We start from the raw sequence: 21,016 nt of genomic DNA, 5'->3' as shown, positions 1-21,016 counted from the left end.
CAAAAGCTGTCATTGTGATAAAAATATACACTTTAGTTACTAATATCTATCATCGTTTATAACATTTATTCAGTCATTTGTTATTTTGTAAAATTAAGTAGGAAAATCATCGAAATATTATTTTTATCCTGCTGTTTAATATATTTACAGCATTTGCTCGGTCAATGTGTTATTTTTGTGAGTTTTGGTTCTTTGGGTGTTGTGAGTTTTAATGACTGTCTGAAATCATTTGTTGATGGAACTGTAATGCAGTCAAAACCTCCCTATAGCGTTGCATTTCCCTCCAAAGTAACTGCACGCCCTAAAACCACCAGTCCACCTGTCTGAATTGAGCAGTATGCAATATAACTGATATCTTTGCACGACTGCACAAATCCCACAATCAGACAATATTTGCTTGTTTTGTGTCCTTTTTTCCATTATATAACCACACAGAGCTGGACTTTCACCATTCCCATTACAAAACCTTGCATCACAACGTTTTACAAGCCACAGCTGAATTTATCCTAATAATAGATCTCATAAAACTCTTACACCGAGAGAGAGAGAGAGAGAGAGAGAGAGAGAGAGAGAAAGAGAGAGAGAGAGAGAGAGAAATCTCACACACAATTACTGCTATGTTTACATGACATTCGTCGTTTAGATTTGTTTCAACATTAAACCCTGTTGTGTGAATGCTCCGGGCTTGAGAACATAGCCTCGATGTTGACTCTAGATATGGTGCTGCCTGCTGTTGCAGACACAGCGTTCTCTCTATTGGCTCTCTGTGCCATCACAAGCTGAAAAATGACTAGCGTTTGGGACACGCTAAGGCTATAATAACATTCAAATGGCCAGTTTGGAGTGCTCTGCCAGAGGAATCATTCATCATGAAGAGTTTCAGATGGCTGTTTGAATAATGTCTGAAAGAGAAAGAGATTTCAGCAGGCGTTTATCGCTATTAAAGCAACGTGTTGAAGTTATTGGATAATTTGGGAGGTTAAGTTTGTGTAGCCTGACTGGAGAACACAAGATTGCAATTTGATTTCATCACAGGAGCTGTGTGATATTTGTGATAAGTAGTGTAGTATATGCTTGTTTACAAAGCCAAGCTGTTTCCTAAATTGTAAGAAGTAATGGTTAATACTTCAGCCAGGAAAACCATAACTACATTTTCCCTGCTGCATGTTGATATTGCCTAAATGCAATCATACTCTTTTCATTTATGTAACGGAATTGTCTTTACTTTCTCTGCGGGGATTCACTAGCAGCTCTGCAGGGAAATAGAACGAACCGGAAAAAATATAATATTTCTTATTTTCAGTAATACAAAGCACAGACTCATTTGTTTGCAATGCTTTACTTCTTGTTTTTGGTGTTGGAGTTTTGTCATCATGCTGGCTGAAGACATGAATACAGAGTTTAAAAAGTAGCAAGTGTTGAAAGAATCCAAAGAAAACAGGCTGCTGATGCTTTGAGGTGATGGATCGCACAGATTCTTGGCTGAGGCACTTGGGAAGGGAGTGATTGGTCCTGGTTATTAAATTGTGGTGTTTATGTTTGGTACAATACAAAGAAAAAAGTAGATTGTGTTTTGATTTTGATGTTCATTGGCAAGGAATGTTTAACAGCTGATATGCACTAGAATAAAGCTAATTAAAATAAACTAATAAATTTAAATACTGGAACCAACTGATTTTTCTGTTTATTTTACTACTGATTTGGGTGGAATTTTGTGCCAAAACACTCTGAAAAGGTTTTTGTTCAACGCTGATGCAACACTCGTACTGAATCTATGTCAGAGCTGTTTGATTCACAAATACAGTACCACTATTATGAAAGGGTTCTGTTTAGTTAATCAAAAGCGTTCATAAAATTGACTCTATATAGTGAACATTTTCTTCTTAGAGTGTAATGTACTTTGAGTCTTGATCAAATGATTCTTATAAATAAAGGTTCTTTAGTGAGACATCCAGAAAATTGGTTCAGACTGAGGAATGCCAAATGAATGGCTTTTATTAATTTGTTCTTTAGTGAATAATAATAATTAAAAAAAAAATCAGTGAGTGGTGTCTGATTTCTGACTGAATGACATTTATGAATCAGTCCTTCAGTGAATCAAAAACATTCAGCAAGGCACTGAACTCTAGTTCCCATTTTGAAGTGTTTTTCTAAATTAGTTCTTTAATAAAATCATTGACCATTTTAGGAAAAACATGTCCAATCTAATTTCCTGAACAAATAACTTATAATTGGCTAATTTTAGTAAATCAAACACATTTAACAAATTAGTGCATTTTGATTTCCTTATGAGTCATTATGAATCATTGCAAATTTATCTGTTCTTTAGGTTCTTTAAATGAATCGAATGACTTAATTCACTTCTTTTTAGTGTACTATGTAGTTTAACTGATAAATGATCTGTCTGATTCTTTTTTAAGCAAATTATTGTAATTTCTGAAAGACTAATGGATATAGTTTTTTATGAATTATAAAAAAAAAAAAAAACTGATGCAGTCTGATTGATTAGTAATTAACCTAGCATGTTTTAGTGAATCAAAGACAATCAGCAAACCAATGAAGTACTGTATATTTCCCAAAAGACTGATTCTTGTGAAGTGGTTCTTTTTAGTGAATCAAAAACATTCAATAAACTATACAGTCTAATCAATGCACAACTTGTAAACTGGTTCTTTTTAATGAATAATAATCATTCAGCACACTATTGCTATTTTCACCACTGGCTTTCTCACAAAGTGTTTGTAAATACATTTACGTGTTTGATAACTCCTGTGTATCAAACAAGCAAATATATTTACAAACACTTCCTTAAAGAACTCTAAAAACAAAGGAGACTCAGAAACAACATTAGGTGTAGACAGTACAATACAGGACCATGGACTAACTAAACACAAAGATATAAAATACACATGACATGATGGAACTAATAACAAACAGGGGTGAGACACAGGTGGAACAAATGAACATCAATAAACGGCGGGAAACAGAGCAAAGGGATCATGTGATACAAACACGGAGCACATAGAACAACACAGAAACTGACATTAGACCCCCTATTAAAAGGCGCATCCTCGTGCCTTCTAAAAAGAATACACAGGAGGGTGAGAGGGGGCAGTCAGGGAAGAGTATTAGGAAAGGAGGACCCAGGAGACGAGTTGGAGGACGACGTGGAAAGGGGGAAATTGCTAGGGAGACATCATAGGAGGGAGGAGTCAGGAAGGGAGCTGGATCAGGAGGCATAGGACCCAGGACACAGTCAGGAGGACGGCCCATGGTGGAGTCTACGGAGGGAGGAGCCATGAAGGAGTGGTCGCTGACTCAAGGGGGCCGACCACGGGAGATGCTTCAGCTGGAGGTGGAGCCCAAGGAGGAGACGGAGACCCGTAGAGCGAAGGTGAAGTTGAGGTCTCAGGGGGCCGAGGTGGAGCGGATGGCTCATCCGACCGAAATGACGACACAGGTCCGGAAGCCAGTGGCAGAGCCAGAGTGACAGAGGACCAAGGCGTAGCTGAAGGGTAGGAGGAGCTCAACGTAGCTGGCAGGACGGAGGGATTAGGCGCAGCAGGAGGAGTGGAGTCTAGAGGCAGAGGCAGGGTGATGGCAGAGGCAGAGGCAGAGATAGAGAAGCCTGGTGGAGCTGGTGAGCTGACGGCCCATGGAGAACACGAGGGAGGAGAGAGCCAACGTAGAGCCGTAGGGTCAGAGGGCTAAGGTGAAGTCCGTAGCTCAGAGGGCGGAGGAGATGACGTTGGGCGTCAACCTTAGGTTGACGATGCAGGTAGGCAAAACCTCAGTGAGACCTCTTCTCTTGGAGCTGGAGGGTGAGCTGGGGCACTGGCTGACTGCAGCAGTGCTGGAATTGGCTGTATGTTTGTAGCCGATGACATCAGCGAAGGTGAAGAGAGTGGGTTGGGTGGGATGCTGCTCATGACCCTGGAGCTATCGTCCTTGGGGATCAACGGGGCTGGGGAGGCTGTCTGGAAACAGCTCATTAGAATTTGTAATTAAACATTTGCTGTTTGGAAACAGTGGAAGGTGCAGGACTTTGGCGTGAAGTCGATGAGCAGCACATTCTGGTCCAATGTCAGCTCACATTCTGCGGTGGGTAGGTGGGCGGGACTCTCGCTCGGCCACTTGATGTCCACCAGGACTCCCACATTCGCCGATGTTGCTGGCTCATGCACCTGGTTAGACGATTCGCTAAGCTCCTCCTAGCTGGTGTATTTCCACTCTGTCGCTCGTGATGGCGATGGCTCACATTCTGCAGGTGGCTCTCCGTCTGCGGTGGACTCTGGCACACGCTCCCTGCAGATGGGAGTTGGGCTGGTCACTGGGTTAGGAGTGGCACTGGCGAGATCTACCCGCTCACAGAGGGTGAATGGAGATCCATTCCTCGCCAATGTCCACTTTACATATGTGGCAAAATCGCCCCGAGGACCATCTTCTGATCACAGGGTTCTGCAGGTGGAGTTCAAGCTGGTGTTGTAGAAGTCACAAAGAACTTTGTCTGGACAACTGGTGGTGTTATTTGCTAAAGCAAGATACTGACTGGTATGGTCCTTGAGGCTTTGTTCCCCCTGCTCCAGCAGGAGGAGAAGAAACTCTGGGTGGTGGTCCATTGGAAGACACGGGAGAGAAAAAGAAAACACTGGGGCAAAAAAAGACTATAAAAAGAAAAATGGGGGAAAACAAGTGCTGCAAACTGTTTTGTTTTATAGTCCAGTATTGTCATGACTGGCTCTCTCACAAAGGCACAGAATCATAGGAGTTATCAAACATGAAAATTTATTTACAGACACTCACTTAAAAGACCCTGAAAACACAGGATCGCCAGGAATGACATGAGGTGTAAACAGTACAATCCCATATCATGGACTAACTAAATACAGGGATATAAATACACATGACAGGATGAAACTAATTACAAACAGGGGTGAGACACAGGTGGAACTTATGAACATCAATAAATGCGGGGAAACAGAAAAAAGGGATCATGTGATACAAACATGGAGCACATGGAACGACACAGAATCTGATAGCTATCTAACAGACTTTTTATTTTTATTGAGTCTAAAACATAATTTTAGGTATACTTAAACTGAGGAACTGACTGTAAATGAAGATGCATTTTGTTTGTTTTGTTACCTGATTTTGTCAAATTATCATTTTTAAATATCTGATGAAACAATCTGATGTAAGTCTTCTGACATTATACAAACAGTATTTAAAAGATTAGTTATTAATTTATTTCTAAAATGATCATTTGGCCTTTGAACTATTCAATGTTTGTTTGTTTGTTTCTTTCTTTCTTTCTTTCTTTCTTTTTTCATTCAAAAATTGCATTTGCTGTTTGTTCAAACAACTTATTCAAAATGAGTTGAAATAACCATCCCAGGCTCATTCTGAAAACGTACCTTTATATACATTCCTGGAGAGCGCCAAATATGCCCAAGGAGCTAAGTTTTTTGCAGTATTTGTTTTTGCGAATCGACCAGAGGCCTCTGTGTACACTTTTTGTAATCTCAAAAGTGCCATTCACGCCTGCTGTTCTCCCATAAATCCACCAGTGGCCGCTGTCGACTGATTGACTTACCCACCCTCTTCCTTCCCTAAACCCAACTAATAGTGTTTTCAAAAGCATCGATTGACCCATACTGTCATTAAGTTCATTGACCCATTAAGTCATACTGCCCTAGAGTTGGTTTTAAAGATGAAAAGACCTCCAGAAATTTATATAGGGATACATTTTCAGAATAAGCCTGTGTTGAAAACCCCACAATTCTTGAGTTTCTTTAGGTGACAACTTCCCAAAGACTAAATCGATTTAAATATGTAAAAAACTAATACGTTAGCTTACTTCCTTCATGTTTTCCCAACAAAAATCGATTGCGTGGAACCCAGAAATTTTAATCATATTCCTTCCTTCAAATATATGTTCAGTCAAACTACTTCATATAAAATTGAAAAAAAAAGCATACTGCTCAAACCAGTTAAGATTCCCATCCTTACACACTTAACCAGCGTCTTTCAATAAATCAGCATATTAAAGCAGACAGGCTCTAAGTGCTTTGTTTAGTAAATATGACACCTTTAATTGATTGCACATTCGCATCGGCTTTCACGTCACATTTTTGTCATTCCTGTCTCATGCCGGACAACAGAAGCTGTTTGACCTCTTGACCTCTGCGCTCTTTTTTGAGTGCGCGGATCAGACCAAACGCCTTCAACTCTGGCATTCAAGGTTAGATGCCATTCTTGCATGACGAATATTTGATATGATCATCCTCTCTCATAGATTAAAGAGAGCATCGCACACAAAGTGAGATTGTCAGCCGATCTGATTTGTCTTGGCAGAGTTGAATGGACACAAAAGGGGCCAGTTCTTTGACCTCTGACCATGTAATTAGTCAAATGCTTTTGGGAAAGGCCGGTCACTCTGCTACTGCTAAATATAATCAATCAGCACCATACTTCATGCCTGAGAACACCGGACTCTATTGTGCCAGTGCATTTTTGTAATTACTCCACAATTAAGCAACATTTATGACACTCTAAGGCTGGTTAAAATGGTGTGCAGGAACCATAAACGCATATTTAAGTTTGAATGATGGGATAAGACTTCCTTTGTGTTCTGGCTATTGGGAATTTGGATGATCACATTACAGTTTATTTTTAGTTGTAGTTATATGCAGCGCATGCTAAACTGACTGAGGGCTTGGTCTCTAAATTTAACTGGAAAAGACACATTTTTAAAATATTTGAGTCAAATATTATGTGGTAATTTTATTAAATATTATATCTAAGTAAATAAAATAAATAAATAAATAAATAAATAAATAAATAAATAAATAAAATTATATAACAATAAAACTGGGTCTTTCTCATACTATCACTCAAAAAATGACTTTTACAGGTTGTTAAAAATGATAATTTAAAATGAGTCGAAACAACACAAGTCTTCAGTTTTTTTTTGGTACAACTTAATTGTTTTATTGTCAATCTACATAAATTTTTAAAAACGGTTAAGCTAACTTAATCAATTTTTGTTGGGACAACACTCCTGGCTCTATTTTAACTGTCTGGGCACAAAGTCTAAAGAGAATGGTGCAAAAACATTAAGGGTGTGTCCGAATACACTTTTGATACTTTTTATATTTTTATATTTGATAAAAATAGGCTCTACACCCTTAAGCATGGTCTTACAGGGTTGTACTTACTCTCCTAATGAGTTATGAGTGTGTTTTGAGCATAAAATGCATTAAACAATTCAGAGTCTCATCTCCCATTTCCTTTAAGAGTCAGTTGCATCACACCATGGAGTATTTGTTATTTACATGGCAGGCTTTGTAAGTGGAAAAACTGAATGCTTCACTAGCGAGAAAATAGTTAAACAGACCAACTGCAGCATGAGTATAAAGAATGAGCCTCCTCCATTTGGCCTATTTACTTTACTGTTACTCTTTACTCTTTTACTTTGTGGAATAAGGAAAAGTTTTGAACTTACTCAAGTGAAGACATCCATTAGCCTGCATATTTAATTTCATTTGTAAAGCGCAAAGATTTGCTTCAAAACTATATCTAAATTCAGTTCTAATTTCCAGCAATTGAAAAAATGAACTATAATAATGAAGTGTGGTCAAAAAAGTGAGTTATATCCAAACACACGTTCTATTCTTACGCCCCATATGGTGATGCATACAACTTCGAAACCCGACAGGTGGACAAATGTAAACTTGCTTTTATTAAAACATATATAAATAGACGTTGCATTCGCAGCAGTCAGGATGTATTTAAATGTCTCTCAAAAAATGAAGGCTCACCTCGCCCTCACAATCTTAACATTACATGAGAGCGGGGGAACTGTTTTGCAGCCTGTGCAGTAAGCAGATGTGGATAAAGTGTGAGTGATTTACATGTGAAGTCAATGCAAAGATTGGATTAGACATCCTGTGGCACGGATTGGGCATTTTGTGCATTTGACGCACGTCAGGCTACAAAGTAAAGTCTAAGCAAATATCTAAAAAAGCAATGGAACAGATAGAAAAGCAAGCAGCTTACAATGATGGAGACTGGTTAAAAGAAGCCTTGAAGCCAGATTGTGAAGAGAAGTGGCGAAACAAATTTCCCAGAGCCTTTATCTTAATTTCGTTATTGCCAAATACCTGCAAAATGTAAAATTTATTTTAATTTTATTTGTTAAGAAAAACTTCTTTTCATTGGTGTGTTGGCCAATTTAAAGGCTAAGTGTATGTACCTAGGCCTATTTAGAGTGCTGAGGTGTTACGATGTTACAGGACTTATTTTATTTCTTTGTTCCAACTTCCAAGTGGCCTATAGCCTATGTTTGTTACGAATAAATTATGCTAGAAACATATAAATGACTCATTCTTGAAAAAAGGTAAGAGAGCTGTGTGCAGGTGCACATTTGAATAATGTTAGGCTATAAACGGGTTTGGGCTTTATAAAGCTGTCAATTAAAATGTATCTGTCAGGCTCGGGCCTAATATTTATGGCCCGATTACAGCTCTAATAGTAGGCTACCTAATATGAAAAACTAGGAGGTCTGAACAATGCACCTTAACGCACCTCCTTTTACACCGGCACACCTTTGAGTCCACAAAGTGACACAAATGGATTTGTTATTTAAACAACGAGGTACAAAACATAAAAATTAGGGTAGCGCTGATCTGAAAATAACAACAAATCGGCCACGCACATCTTGCACCAGGTGAATGATAAGGGCCCGAAGGGTTATTAGGACTGTTGATTATATTATATTCTAAAATGATTGAGATAATAATAATGATAATACTACTACTAATAATAATGATATTATTATTATTATTATTATTATTATTATTATTAATTAGACCAAATCTACACATTAAAATTATGAATGTTTGATAAACAACAAATAATGAAAATTAATAATGAATGACTTTTTCCTTGAAGATGCAGGTATTACAGGTATTAATTTATTTTTTATTTTTTTTTAAATTCCCCCAGCATTAAATATTTCAGAATTTCATTCTTTATATATTAGGATCATAGTTTTTCCATTTTTTTAGCTTCATTATTTTCTGTCAGTGTCCTAAACTGAATCAGTTTTGGTTTCTTCTTCCAATTTCATGCCAGAGTTTTTTGTGTAACCACTCTAGCCACACAAAACACAAGATCTTACTCATGCAGGTCAATGAGAAGAGGATGGGTTTCCTAATTGAGCTTGGGTTCTTCCCGAGGTTTCTTTCATAGACTAAGGGATTTTCCCCTGCCATGGTCATCTTGTTCTTGCTCAGACATTGACACTACTTTAAGAACAATATCCATTGTTAAAAGGATTATGTAAATACATTTCAGCTAAACTGAATTAACCAGAATCTGACAGAAATCAACATTGCCATATATTTATTTTTATATTTTGGGGCTGTTGAATGTGATACAGATTGGCTGATGAACATTGTGTGCAATCATTTTTAGGGAACCACACAGCTAAAGAAGTTTCAGGCGTGTCTTAACTGGATTATAGGTTCATTTCACTTCACTGAATGAAAAAATCGAATTAAAACAAAACAATTTTTTTTTGGATAAGATAAGCAAAAAATATAATATGTAAATAATAAATAAATAACAGTGTCTTTGGGTGAGAGAATTTAACCATGAGAGTGAATCATTGAATGTATTGAATGGCAAGTATATTACATTTCCATTCATACTACAAAATGTGAACCGATTGTATTGTCGTAAAATGATTGTATTGACAAAGAGTAATTTCATTGAATAGCAAATATAGTACATTTGAATTCCATTAAAACAAGAACACCATAGTTTTCTAACAACTGTGAATTAAATTCAAATATGTAGTAGCTACTGGACTGGTATGCAAGTTCAGATGTGGGTGTAGGTACTTTTTGTTTTGTTTTTGAATTTTGACTGTTCACTGTTGCAGTCAAGACCTGTCTAAAACTATTTTAGCTTAGTGGTTCCCAAAAAATCATTGCATTATGTTCTGTATTATGGGCCATTAACACAGAACAGCTTTTTTCATTTCAGTGCACTGCTTTTTCATTCCTTTTATATAAAAGTGTTGAAAGAAAGTGTTGACCATTACACTCATGTCTTTTGCAGCACGAGCAGCACATTTTAAAAATGTTTTTAAGATGTCAAAATACAATAACTCCACCTATACATGCAGCACTGCTAATCAATGCCAGATTCAAAACAGTAGACCAGGGATGGCCAAATTCGGTCCTGGAGGGCCAGTTCTCTGCAAATTTTAGCTCCAGCTTGCCTCAACTCACCTGCTCTAATGTATATAGAAAGTCTAGTAAGAGCTTGATTAGATAGCCCAGGGTGTCTGATTGGGGTTGGAACCAAACTTTGCAGGAAACTGGCCCTCCAGGACTGAGTTTGCAGTAGACCAATTCAGATGAGTTTATGAAGGGAAAACATTGTGAGCTTCTGTTTACAGTAGCAAGTTGGCATGAAAACAATTTTATTTGACACAACATGGAAGAGGAGGCACTACATTTTCTGTGAACCAGAAGTTGCTAAGACATTTATTTCAGCATGTTGACATACTTTGAGTAGAGTGCAGGGCTTTATTGTTGTGCATCATTTCCTTGTAGCAAACTAATGATAAATAGGTCATAGTTAGGAATATTGTGGATGAAGCCATCAAACATTTTTCATTACATTAATTTACAATGGATTTAACTTAGGGCTGGGACTTTAATGATTTGATTAGAATAATTAATCACAGAAAACAAATAACACTTTAACTTTTTTACGCAATTAATGCACCCCGCCCCCAACAGACCTTTAACACTTGTAGAACTGCAGCAAGTTATTAATGAAACGAACAAGATGCAAGCTGAAAAGGACGATTAACTGGATGAATGGCTTGCTGATGGGAAGAGATGCTAGTGATGTCATTGATAAAAGCCAAAGTCTGTTGTGTTGTTCGTGAGAGGGAACTTGCCTATCACAGCAGTTCAAGTTTGAAATGGTCTACGACCTGAAGTCAAAGCATGATTTAGCAAGCTCGGCAGTCACCTTACCCCCACTGCAAGATATTAATAAAAAAGCTTCCCTGTCATTGACGAGTTTTTACCTCAATCCATGTTCTAGGTTTATTATGGTAGGGGAAGCCCTAGCGTATGTCCTGGCTGAGGAGCATGATGTCACATGCTTCTGGGAGGGAAGTATTTATAAGACGATCACAGAAAGAGAAACTAAGATAGCGGGTAGAAAATAAAATGCATCTTGTAATGTCTGGATGTATGTGCAATTAAGTTTCGTCTATGATATTATACAGTTTGGGCATTGTTGTTTCGCTTTTGCTGGTTTCGTTTTTGGGTTTATAGGAAATGCGGGTTGGCTGTCAATCATTCAGGACACAGACTGACGTGCAATGACGCAACTGAGAAGAGCCCCAGTCGTTGCGCTGCAGGATGGTGGGACAATATTTAAGGAAAACGCTGCATCAGTTTGGGATAGCCGACATTTCTTGTGAACTTGAGCTGTGTTTGACATTTGTTTTCTGTGTGTATTTCTTTCCCTTTTGCTTTTCATCATTGTTTGATTAACTTTTGTTGGTGTGGTTTGTTTGCCATGTAATACTGAAACATTTTTTTGTTTCAAACTCTTTTGAGAACTTGTATCTGTGTATTATTCTGGACGGAAGAGAGGTGATTGGTAACCACTAACACACGATCTACATGGTGCACAGCATTCTTTTAGTTATTCACACTAGGTAATGGATTTGTGGCACACTTGTAAGTTTTGCTTTGAAAGGAGAGAGTAGGTATACGACATCTTGGACGTTGAAGGTTTACTTTTCATTTTTTTTTTTTAGTTCTAGAGGAAGAGTATAATGGGTTAGTTGATTATTGTTTTATTTATTTTTTCTTTTGTTTGGTACAGACCCTTCCCTTTGTCCTCCTTATGTCTGTTAAACTTGTTTTTTATTTTTGTTTTTTGTGAAATCATGGTCTTATTTCTAATAACTTTTGTGTGAAACTTTATTTTTCCATAAACATTTAAATATACACAGCTTGTTTATAATAAACACGTTCACTTAATTAGCACTTTTGTGTCATGTTGTTCCCCATCTATTGTAAATGGCAGCAATAATTACAACTGGCTTAATGTTTTCTTTTTCGTTCCCAGTTGACCATTACAAAGTGACGAAAGGGATGTAACATTAATGGGGGCTCATCCGGGATATATGTAATCCCGTAGTTTGTCAGTTGTGAAATTGCAGCTATTTTATATTTGAAGAGGAATCTATTTAGCGGATGGTATGAGAAATAATTCAGGATGGCAACCTTTGATCTGAAACAGTTTATTGAAAATCCTACTGTAGACCAGTTGAATGAGTGTATAGGAAAGATGATTTGTTGGCAGTTGTGAATCATTTTCATTTGATTAATTAATCACCACACCATGTAAATAATTAGATGTTAAAATGTCAATAGCTCTACTGCACTAATTTAACTTAATTATTCAACTAAAGAATAACAATGTGCTCTGGCATAAAATAAATAAGTAAAAATTTTAAATTTTGATTTTACATGGACATTAATCTCAATTATCTTAAGTTGTGTGTGAATGATTCCTAAAAATGTACACCAGCCAAATTAGCATTTAGCAATCAAACATTCAACACCACTGTTGTATAATAAAAATTAATGCACACCCAAGGTGTAACGGCCAGTCCGCTTTACATCATGCTTCATTTTCTAATAATTCAAAAGCTTGTCATCAAAATTCTTTACTTATACAGTGAAAGATCTTATTTAACATTCATGGACCGATTCTTGTTGCCAAAAACTTTTATGGCCATGGTTGGATTTTAGGACAGAACTTCACAGCTAGAGGTCAGCTTTTTTGTTTGTTTTCCTGGAGCTTCTGTCTTTGCCTGAGGCACAGGCCTGTAAGAGGAGTTTTTGTACACGATAGAAAAACAGTACAGTCTGATCCGCTTTCTGCATTCCAGTCATCCTACAACACGGCATATTTGGAATGTCATTCATTGGTTCTCAGAGACACTAAGAGGCTCACAGAAGACCTTCGACTATATTTTGTCCAATCTTCGTCTCACATATTAAGTTCAATATGAAACACAAAGATCCATTATTATTCTGGTCTGTTTGGGCGTATTTGAACAATGATGTTTTTTACAGTTTTGATGTGGTGAAGGGCAAATCAGCAAGTTATAAGGGTAATAACTGTCAGCTGGCAGAAAAAAAATGTCTAGATACAACAAAAAATTACCATCATAAATATTTATTGGTATAGGTTGACATTCAATGCTTCTTTGTGCTTGAATATTTATTCTTACAAATTTAACTTTTCATTACACTATTATAAAATTAGAGTTTTAGATATTTAATTAAAACAGATACAATTATAGTGTTAACTATAATTTTTAGCAAACCTAAGGATTATGTATTTTTCATAGAGTAATAGAAACAAATCAAACCTTTCACCTACCCAGACCTGTTACCAATCAATCAATCAATCAATCAATCAATCAATCAATCAATCAATCAATCTATCAATCAATCAATCAATCAATCAATCAATCAATCAATCAATCAATCAATCAATCAATTAATCAAGCAATGAAATATACCTAATATAAATAAATTCACAGCATTTTTAGAAGAATTTAACACTAGATGCCTACAAATTGCCTTACTGTACAGTTCATAGACAATACTTGAATATTATAATTTGAAAAGTTTCAATGTGGTGCCTCATTTGTAAACTAATACACTACCTGACAAGTCTCGTCATCTATTTTAGTTGTAAGAGCAACAAATAATAACTTGACTTCTAGTTGATCATTTTTAAAAGTGGCAAAAAGTAGATTTTTTAGATGAATAATCTGTTAAATTGCATCCCAATCATTACAAATACTGCAGAATACCCATTGGAACCCGCATGGATCCAAGATTCTCTCAGAAATCAGTCAGGTTTGGTGAAAAAAAAATCATAATTTGGGGTTTCCATTCATTATGGGGGGCGTGCGAGAGAGCTGCAGAGTAATTGGCAACATCAACAGCCTGAGGTATTAAGACATTTGTGGTGCTCATTACATTAAAAACCACAGGAAAGGGCAAATTCTTCAGCAGGATAGCGCTCCTTCTCATACTTCAGCCCCCACATCAAAACTCCTGAAAGCAAAGAAGGTCAAGGTGCTCCAGGACTGGCCAGCCCAGTCACCAGACATAAACATTATTCAGCATGTCAAGGGTAAGATGAAGTAGGAGGCATTGAAGATGAATCCAAATAATATTGATGAACTCTGGGCATCCAGCAAGAATGCTTTCTTTGTCATTTCAGATGACTTTATTAATGTTATTTGAGTGATTGCAGAGATGTATGGATGCAGTCCCCCAAGTTCATTCTTGTACAGTAAACTTGCTCAGTAGCTCACCTGGTACAGCATTGCAATGGGTTATAATTAAACACAATTCAACAAAAGCTTAAAGAAATTGACAAACTAGATTAAACAGCACATTTTTTTTATGTGATAAAGGATTGTTGGCATTTCATTAAATTTTGAGACAACTGAAAACTGTTTAGTGCCTCTTATTTAACATTTCTATGCAAACTCATGGCAGTTCATAACTGTTTCACTAAGTTAATAATTTGTATTCATTTGTACAATATCATTCAAACATGTTTGTATGATTTACTCATAAGTCAATGAGGGGTAGGGTTTGGGTGGGGTTTGGGGACTCACCTCAATTTTAACATTGTGCATTTTCATACAAGCAAAATTTGTACAGATAGCAACTTTACTGACAATGTATAAAATAGATACATTTTAAGACCAAGCTGGATATTTTACTTTAAAACTGCTGTGAAGCAATGCATTATCATTTTTGCAAACATTTTGCTACAGGTGCATTTTTTCTGTGCCTCAATTTTCATTACTTTTGTCAAAAGCACCCAGCGATAGGACAAGAGTCGTGAAATATTGGCAGGAAGCAGAGAATATGACTGTTTTGCATCATATTCTGAACTGATAGGACAGAGTTAAGAATGCACAACACTACATTCCTCAGAGGACACTAAACCTCGTCAATATCGTCCTGTATCTCCCAAATCTTGAGCAATAACATCTGCTGCTTACCCAGTGGAGAGTGCACTGCAGCAAAAGGCCATGATTTCTTCTTCAAACCCTCCATCGATTGACCAACAGCTGCCACTACCGAGAAAAATGGCTTCTATGAAATCAAGTGCAAGTGAAAACAGCAGAGGCCATTCATCAGAAACAGGCCTTCTCTATTTGTTAGGGAGATTTTGCTTGCTATGAATCAATGGTCTTTTAAAAAAAATTTGGAAGAGTGTGGAATTAGCACAAATAAATCATGATCACTTTAGTTAGATTTTCTGCAGAACAAAAAGAGCTGTGTTTTCACTGGCTGCCCCTCAAACTCAGAAAGCAGCTTTTCTTCTTAATTTTTTTTTTTTCATGTCTCTAACCGCAAAACTGAGGGGAACACAAAACATTGGGAAGGCCTGCTTGAAGATGAGCCTTTGAATGGAATAATGGCAGCGTCTGGCTGTTTTTCAGCCCTTGTCCTTTTCGTCAAATGTGTTTCACTTTGATGTAAAGTGGTTTTGCTTTCGCTGAGACGACTCTGAAATCTGTCTGTCAGTATTTGGCTGCAATCTTGGAGATAATAGCTGGGGTCTGCTGGGTGCTTCGCAACACCAATCGCAGCCAGGCTTCTCCAACTGGGAAAGAAAATGGTGCTTTTTGTGTGTTTTTTTATGCCTGACAAAAAGTGCAATGTCAGGCTCTTTATAAAAAAACTTTTCTCAGTGTGTAAGGACCTGACTCTGAAACATTATGAACGTAGGGAATTTAACAAATAAATTGAGTGCAGATTAATTAAGAGATACAGAAAACAATCTGTTTGTTAATATTTGCACACTACCTATCAATATTTTGAAATAATTGTTTAAAATGTACAAAATTTAAATAAATATACTGAAATAAATATATCTACTTCAGATATACAGGTAGTCAACATTTGAAGTGGATCAAAACCTTTTATCAAAGTTGTTGTAAAATTATTAAACAACACCTAGTTTGATCTTTTTTTTAAAACCCAATTTAAATGTTGACAACATGTCTATACATTTTTTGTCCTATTTTTAGTCCAAATATCTTCAAGTAATCAGGAAGCATTTTCTAGACAAGCAAAAAATAATGTCTTGTTTTAGAAATATATATATATATATATATATATATATATATATATATATATATATATATATATATATATATATATATATATATAAACGTGCGTGCTATACAGTATGTGTGTGTCCGCTGTGTGTTTGTCTGTGCATGAACTTTGTAACGACATTGTGTGTGACTCATTGTTGCAACTCCACTACAAATACATCAAATAATCATTGGGAAAGTTCTTACTGCATGTAGTATTTCTCACAGTTATGTGAGATCTGCTTCCTTCATCTTTGTCACTGTGCTGTTTATCTGACGTAGCCTAATTGGAGATTGAGGCCCTCTTTGATAGACATGTGGGAACGTTGGGTGGGTAGAACCAGAAATAAAAGCACAGGTAACAAAAACAGTTACATTGTGTTCAGAGTAAAAAATCCCAATATTCTGAAAGGTATAATAAACAATCTAATGGGTGTTTTGAGCTGAATTTTTTTTAGACACATTCTGAAGACACAAAATACCTATCTTGAATTTTGAAAAAGGGGTAAAATAGGTGTCATTTAAAGCAAGCAAAATAATCTAATGTCAAAAAGAAAAACATGATTATTTTTACCATCTGAAATTTTGGTCAGATAGTTTGTCCTTGGGAAAGGGTTGATGTGCCAGTAAAGCATCATGTGCAGTGGGTGTTGGCCTGTGGTAGTGGGTGTGGATGTAAAGGCAGTGTTTGCTGTCTCTCAAGACCATCAGCCAACTCTGTGACCACACATAACCCACACTGGCCATGATCTGTGTCTGTGGAGCCCCTTTGGCAAAACAAAAAACAAAAAATGAGCTACTCCATTTTATAGGGAAGCATACTTTTTAGGAGAGCTGGATCACCAACAACTCACCAACTTGAAACTAGGGTTTAACAGCTGGTTCCTGCTTGCTTAATCACTGCCAAAGGTGTTTTTACTGAGTTTTGCGCACGTTGCTATGCTAGTACTTGTTTTGTTGTTAATTAATTAATTAGTTAGTTCTTAAGCTCATAGATTTTATTAATAATATATTTAATTTAAAAGAAATTTATTTTATGATGGCTGAATTACTTGTAGTATTTTACATTTTAATCAAATTTGATAACATTTAATAATATTAATAATATTTATAATAAACTTTATTTTTATATATCACGTTTAAAAGTAGCATCTCAAGGCACTTGACAGACATAAAATGTGCAGCAGTTAAAGACACAACGATAAGTTATCACAGTTTTGGATTTTTCAATAGTTTTAGTTTTTATTTCGTTTTGACTTTATGTTTTCAAATTCAGTTTGTTTTAAAAAGTTTTTAGAGGTAGATCTACTAGTTTTCATTAGTTTCTATTATTAGAAATTGCTTAATTTTAGTTTTTATTAGTTTTAGGGTTACTATGTTCTAAATAAAGATATGTGCAAGATTCAAAATCATGAAAAAAAAAACTCCAAGCCAAAGATAAATTTTTTGACACATCTATCACTATCTACCCATCCTCAAATTAAAATACAACAGCCCACAAGATAGCAGGCCTAAGTAGGCTAAAATATGTGTGCAAGGGTGCTTCTAAGGGTAGGACTCAACATACCAAAAATATGTAGTCAGTAATCATAATTTCACTCAGTTAAAACATCACTCTGTTCTAAAGCTTTCTTACAATTAAGTGTGACAGCTCAACTCAAGCTTATTCAAATTACATCATGATTTTCTGTAAAGAAATAAACTTACATTTCGCCAGATCATCGTTTGAGCCCTCGGTTTACCTGTGCTGCTGCTGTTCAGTCACAACCATCTGTTCGGTTCACCTGCTGAATTACGCATGTGCGCAGTATTATCAATTCACAGGTTCTCAAATCAAAACTGCGTGTACTGTTCTAATATCTGAATAACTTTATTTTGAGTGAGAAGGCGTATCAGGCATGTTAAAGTAAGTAGTTTGTGGATTAATGCTTACTGGAATCGTTTCAAATGATTCAGTTCGATTTAGTGAACTAGTTCAACCGGTTCATTTAGAAGATCCGGTTAAAAAGAATGATTTGTTCGCGATCAAGATCACTAATACGGAAATAAAACCCATTCTTGTGCAAAAATGTGTTCAATTAATACTTTTAAGTCACTGCTCGGGTCGTATTAATTTTGTCACTGCCCTGCTTTTATTTCCAGCCGTTGTTTTTGTCGTGGGAGCAACAGCAAGGACTGACTGGAGGAGGAGTAGCTTGATCTGGCCAATGGCAGCAGGTTTACAGACTCTGAGGAGCCATTCGGGTCAAACATCTGACAGAATGAAGGAAGTATTTACTGCTAAAAGGCATACGCTTATATTACTGTAAATACATTTACAAAGACAAAAAATACATTTTTGCTCTAATTTTAGTTTAGCTTTGCATGTTCACAACACAGTTTCAGTTTCAAGTTTTTTTTTTTACTCGTTTTATTTTTATTTTAACGAAAAAATCCAGACATTCATGACTGACACAGGAATGATAAAAAATAATTAAATATGTTTCTTTCTTTTCTTTCTTTTTTTTGGATAAAGACATATTTCTAATTTTTCATAAGGGAGAGCAGAAAAGTGTTTGACATGTATTTGTTTTCTATACTTAATTCAATGACTTTTATTAAAATATAAAGAGCAATAATCATCAACAAAGAATCATTAAAAAACAGCAACAAAACATAATAACTTTTGAAAACTATGTATTGTTAATGGTAACAATTTATAGTATTCTGACTGACTGAAGTAACTACAGAGAGGTATTTGACATAAAAGGCAACACAAATCAAAATAATAAAGAAATGATTAATTAGTAATTAACACTAGAACTACAGAAGCAGTCATTTTGACCGTTTTAAAATTCTCTAATTTAATAACTGTTCAAATAAAACATGTGAAAGTAAACTTGATTTTTCCTTTATCTGCAGATATTTATTTCTTACTTACAGTCAAGTGCAAAATTATTCATATCCCATGCCTTGACTTTTTTTTTTTTTTTTTTTTTAATAATAAAAGACAAACCGCAAAAGAGTTCTGAGAATTTCTACCTTGAATGGTCATTACGGTCAAACTGACCGTGCACATTTCAGCATTAGCTACTTTTTCCTGTGCCTTTGAATATGCATTCATCTGTTACCTAGCAACCTAGCAACTTTTTGCTCCCTAAAACATAACTTTCTTACAGCAAAAACATAACTTTACTTCAGACATGGCTTTCAAACCTTCAAAAACAGCATTTTTACTGCAATGAAAAACTCCTCTCCAGCTTGTAAGACAAAGTGCATTATGCACATTTGGTGGCAGTCTATTAACTCATGCAAAATTAGCTGTATTACAAAACAAAAATCTTATTTTAATTCTTAATCGGGCATTTAAAACTTAATTATAAAACTTCAACAGAAGCTTCAAATGTAAACACAATGTGACAAATTATTTGGTACAGTCTTAAATATGAACATAATCATTAATACAAAAGCTTTTATGCTAGTATTGGCACTTTTCTTATATTTAACAGAATGTTATTGCAGCGTCAGAAAGAAATTTGCTTACATCCTCAAAAATAACTTCCTGTTTTGAAATGAAATGAATGTCATAGCAAATTTTCATTTTTATGTGCACCGCACCTTTATTAAATTTTTTAAGGTTAACGTGGAAATATGAAATGATTTTTAATGAACATAACTTTGTGCTTAGCAAAAAAACCTAATAAACTGGAACAAATGTAATTGATTTATAAAACCAAACACTGTTAAACACCCAAAATGATTTCACAGTCAGGGTAAATGTCAGAATGACAAGCTAATGAAAAGCTTTACAGTAAAATATAGTATTCTACACGATAAAACCATCAAATAGAAGTAATGGACTTTACTACTTACTGTGAAGTTACACAATATGGCTTCAATTTCACAGTAATTTAATGTAACAAAATCACAATAAATTATAATAATCTATCTATCAATCTATCTATCTATCTATCTATCTATCTATCTATCTATCTATCTATCTATCTATCTATCTATCTATCTATCTATCTATCTATCTATCTATCTATCTATCTATCTATCATCTATCTATCTATCTATCTATCTATCTATCTATCTATCTATCTATCTATCTATCTATCTATCTATCTATCTATCTATCTATTATCTTTAGATAAAAAAACTGAAACACATCTGAATATAACTACATTAGCAAGAGCACATTTCGTCTCCCTCCCACCCTTTATGATTGCCATCAAATAGAATGTGTGCACATACACATGTAAAACCATTGTGCATAAACCTTAATTTTTTTTTTTTTTTTTTAAATCATCCATCTCAACCAAACGCTAATCCGTGTCATAACTGCAGCAGTGTGAGACGGTGGCGGTGTGCTTTTCCTCTGCAGGCTGTGTGTTGCGTTATCAGGCAGAAGGTGTAAAGGGGAGTGCCTGCTCTCCCTCTCCCCAGCTCTGCCTCCTCAGGAGTGGAAAGCAATGATGTAATGTGCCTGGCCGCCTCAGAATGAGCAGCCCCCCTCTGCTGCGCTTCATTCCCCCTTTCTCTCTCTCTTTCTCTCTCTATCTCGCAGTCTCCCTCCCATCCTCTTCCACCGCCGCTGCTTCTGCTGGTGTTGGTTGGTGGCTGGCGTTTGTGAGCTGCAGCCCTGGGCATCTCTGGGGATCCCTGCAGAGCTACTGTTCCTCTTCTCCCTGTGACGGCTGGGGCTCGCCGGCTCGCGGAAAAGACCCTCTCTGTCTCGTCGGACGAGGTAATTTCTCTCCAAGCTGACAAATGGCATGTGTTGCA

General features: G+C 36.1%; 1 protein-coding gene, 1 long non-coding RNA gene and 1 pseudogene across 3 annotated transcripts in view; 1 reads left to right on the top strand and 2 right to left on the bottom strand.

Annotated features, from left to right (window-relative positions):
• Positions 1-3,877: 3,877 nt before the first annotated feature.
• On the bottom strand, positions 3,878-5,946 carry LOC147832835 (uncharacterized; annotated as a pseudogene). The gene has a single exon (XR_015514975.1). The product of XR_015514975.1 is annotated as an uncharacterized LOC147832835, transcript variant X1 (transcript).
• Positions 5,947-11,915: 5,969 nt separating this feature from the next.
• On the bottom strand, positions 11,916-18,375 carry LOC141378840 (uncharacterized). The gene is made up of 5 exons (XR_015515015.1): positions 18,183-18,375; positions 17,957-18,036; positions 16,457-16,553; positions 15,146-15,220; positions 11,916-14,443 (listed from the first exon to the last, which is right to left on the bottom strand). It is a non-coding gene; the product is annotated as an uncharacterized LOC141378840 (long non-coding RNA).
• Positions 18,376-20,839: 2,464 nt separating this feature from the next.
• sema4ba (sema domain, immunoglobulin domain (Ig), transmembrane domain (TM) and short cytoplasmic domain, (semaphorin) 4Ba) overlaps positions 20,840-21,016 on the top strand; it is a 160,450-nt gene continuing 160,273 nt past the window's right edge. The window contains exon 1 of the mRNA XM_087292621.1: positions 20,840-20,978. The gene's annotated coding sequence lies outside the window, so the exon portion shown is untranslated. The remainder of the gene's footprint in view (positions 20,979-21,016) is intronic.

The sequence above is a fragment of the Danio rerio genome, chromosome 18 (assembly GCF_052040795.2).
Source record: "Danio rerio strain M-AB ecotype USA chromosome 18, GRCz13ab, whole genome shotgun sequence".
In the NCBI taxonomy this organism is placed as follows: domain Eukaryota; kingdom Metazoa; phylum Chordata; class Actinopteri; order Cypriniformes; family Danionidae; genus Danio; species Danio rerio.
The sequence above is the reverse complement of the archived record's forward strand: the minus strand, read 5'-3'. Positions and strand labels throughout refer to the sequence as shown.